Below are 3,622 nucleotides of genomic sequence, written 5' to 3'. Positions count from 1 at the left end.
CCATGTACTGCACATCATCAAATCAGGAGAGAATCTCAAACAAGGCTGGAACCTGGAGGCAAGTCGTACTGCTAAAGCATGGAGGTGTGATATTTTGTGGTGTGCTCTCCCTGGCTTTTGCCAGGACAAATTGCCTTTTGACTGAACTACCCACAATGGACTAGTACTCTCCCATCCATTAAGCAAAACTGAAAAATGGTTTACAGAAGGATATTTTGGAGGTATTTTCTCAATTGAAATTCCTTCTCTCAAACAACCATAGATTTTATTCCAGGTATATATAAAATTTGCCAGTACAACTTACCCCTTGTCAGTTTGACATACAAAGAAATAGCTATTAAACCATATCAATCATTTCTCATTCACTCCTAAAAATCTCACATTAAAAAATTTAATAACTTTAAATGTCCCATCCTTTTGCCAGTTCATACACATTAAAATTATTGTCACTTTCTGAGGGAGTGACCATACAATGCCAGGCCCAACTTGAGACCCATGCCAGGGGCAAGTACCAGCTCCTGATACTATTAATGATACTTGTTTTGCTTCCAGACAGAATTCTAGAATGGCTCTCTTCTGAAGGGCTTCACCCAGCAACTGCCTCAGACAGATGTAGACATCCACAGTCAAACATTTGATGGTCCTTGAAGACGTTTATGGAAGAGTTGAGGGAAGAATTGTGGTTCGAGAAAGGGATAAGAACTATTCAGCAAGATCAATAGACTCAATTTAGCTGGACCCTTGGAGCCCTCAAATACTGAACCAGCAACCAAATAGCATGAATGGAATGATTCTAGGACTCCCTGAAAATATGTAGCTATCCCCAAAGCTGTTGTTGTATGTGGGATATGTTCTTCTAGCTAGGCTGCTAGAAGAGGTTGCCCCTAGCACTCTAGAGACTAGATGTGCCAGTCTGGCAATATGCCCCTGGTTGGCACACAATCAAAGGAGGAGGGTAGGGGAGTTGTGGGGAAGATAGTGGGAGAGGTTGTCCAGATAGCAGGGTAGGAGTTGATGTAAAATGAATATATTTTATAAAATATATTGTTTATTTCTGGAAGATGTGCAAACATGTATAGCCACTTTAGTTGTCAATGTAGTAATTCCTCAAAAAATTGGAAATTCATCTACCTGATGACTAAACTATATCACTCCTTGCCACATTCGCATGTGAGACTATATTGTACCCCAGAATATTTGCTCAAATGTTTTCATAGATGCTTTATGCATAATAGCAAAAACTTACGACAACCTATATGTATATCAAGTAAAGAATGAATGAAGAAAATGTGGTTCATTTACCCAATGGACTATTACTTAGATATGAAGAACAACAACATCATGAAACTTGCCAGGAAAAGGATGGAACTAGAAAAAATGATCCTGTGAGGTAACCCAACCTATAAAGTCTAACATGGTATTTACATACTTATAAGTGGATATTATCAGTAAAGTTAAAGTTAACCATGTTACTATCCATATACCCAAAGACGCTAAGTAACAAGTAGGACCCAAGTAGCAGACATGTAAATCTTACTTGGAGAGGAGAAGAGAATTGGCATCATGAGTGAGAACAGAAGGGGATTACATGAGAGAAGGGACTGGGAATGGAAAAGAAATAATCAAATATAGGGAGGATGGAGGGAGAGAGTACTGTGTAAGACAACTGAAATCTGGGTGTCATCTCTGGGAAGAGCAAGTACCTTATGCCAATGGTAACACCAAAAATAAATAAATAAATAAATACATACATACATACATACATACATACATACATAGAAAGAAAGAAAGAAAGAAAGAAAGAAAGAAAGAAAGAAAGAAAGAAAGAAAGAAAGAAAGAAAGATAGATAGATAGATAGACAGACAGATAGATGAATAGATAAATAAATAAATGAGGAGATTCCTAATTATGGTTCTTAGCAACAGAGGATATAGAGTCTGTACAGGTCATCTCCTGTAACTCACCAGGCAAGATATGCAGTAGAGTTCTGAGGAAACCAACATAGGCACAATACCTCTGACCTTCAACTTCTCATTTCCACAAGATTTGGTGGGATAAAGGTGGCACAGAAATTCTAGGAGTGTCTGCTAAGTTTGATCCATCTTAAGACCCATGCCATGAAAGATAGACCACTCTTGACACTGCTTGGTGTGCCTCAAGCCAGAGGTTAGATATTAAAGTAGACCACTAGAGATCCAAAAGGCCCATACCTAAACATAATAAAAGCAATATACAGCAAACCAGTAGCCAACATCAAACTAAATGGAGAGAAACTCGAAGCAATCCCACTAAAATCAGGGACTAAACAAGGCTGCCAACTTTCTCGTTACCCATTAAATATCATACTTGAAGTATTAGTCAGAGCAATTAGACCACAAAAGGAGATCAAGGGGATACAATTTGGAAAGGAAGAAGGCAAAATATCACTATTTCAGATGATATGATAGTATATATATGTGACATGAAAAATTCCACTGAAGATATCCTAAACCTGATAAACAGCTTCAGTGCAGTAGCTGGATATAAAATTAACTCAGACAAATCATTGGCCTTTCTCTACACAAAGGGTAAACAGGCAGAGAAAGAAATTAGGGAAAAACATCCTTCACAAAAGTCACGAAAAATATAAAATACCTTAGTGTGACTCAAAATAAGGAAGTGAAAGATCTGTATGACAAGAACTTAAAGTCTCTGAAGAAAGAAATGGAAGAAGAACTCAGAAGATCATAAGATCTCCCATGCTCATAGATTGTCAGGATTAATATAGTAAAAATGGCTATCCTGCTGAAAGCAATCTACAGATTCATTGTAATGCCCATCACAATTCCAACTCAATTATTCACTGAGTTAGAAAGGGCAATTTGCAAATACACCTGGAATAACAAAAACCCTAGGATAGCAAAAACTATTCATAACAATAAAAGAACCTCTGGTGGAATCACCATGCCTGACCTCAAAATGTACTACAGAGCAATTGTGAAAAAACTAAATGGTACTGGTACAGTGACAGACGGGTAGACCAATGGAATAGAATTGAAGTCCCAGAAATGAACCCACACACCTATGGTCACTTGATCTTTGACAAGGGAGGTAAAACCATCCAGTGGAAAAAAGACACCATTTTCAACAAATGGTGCTGGCACAACTGGCAGTTATCATGTAGAAGAATGTGAATGATCCATTCTTATCTCCTTGAACAAATCTCAAGTCTAAGTGGATCAAAACCTCCACATAAAACCAGAGACACTGAAATTGATAGAGGAGAAAGTGGGGAAAAGCCTCGAAGATATGGGCAGAGGGGAAATATTCCTGTACAGAACAGCAATATCTTCTGCTTTAAGATCAAGAATCGACAAATGGGACCTATCTGCCCAATGATGGCTGATTAGGCCATCTTCTGCTACATATGCANCTAGAGACTCGAGCTCAGGGGGTACTGGTTAGTTCATATTGTTGTTCCACCTACAGGGTTGCAGCCCCCTTCAGTTCCTTGGGTACTTTCTCTAGCTCCTCCATTGGGGACCCTGTGTTCCATCCAATATCTGGCTGTGAGCATCCACTTCGGTGTTTGCCAGGCACTGGCATAGCCTCAAAAGAGGCCACAATATCAGGGACCCATGA

Source organism: Mus pahari, unplaced genomic scaffold (assembly GCF_900095145.1).
Source record: "Mus pahari unplaced genomic scaffold, PAHARI_EIJ_v1.1 scaffold_6312_1, whole genome shotgun sequence".
Classification (NCBI taxonomy): Eukaryota; Metazoa; Chordata; class Mammalia; order Rodentia; family Muridae; genus Mus; species Mus pahari.
This window is presented reverse-complemented; position numbering follows the sequence as displayed.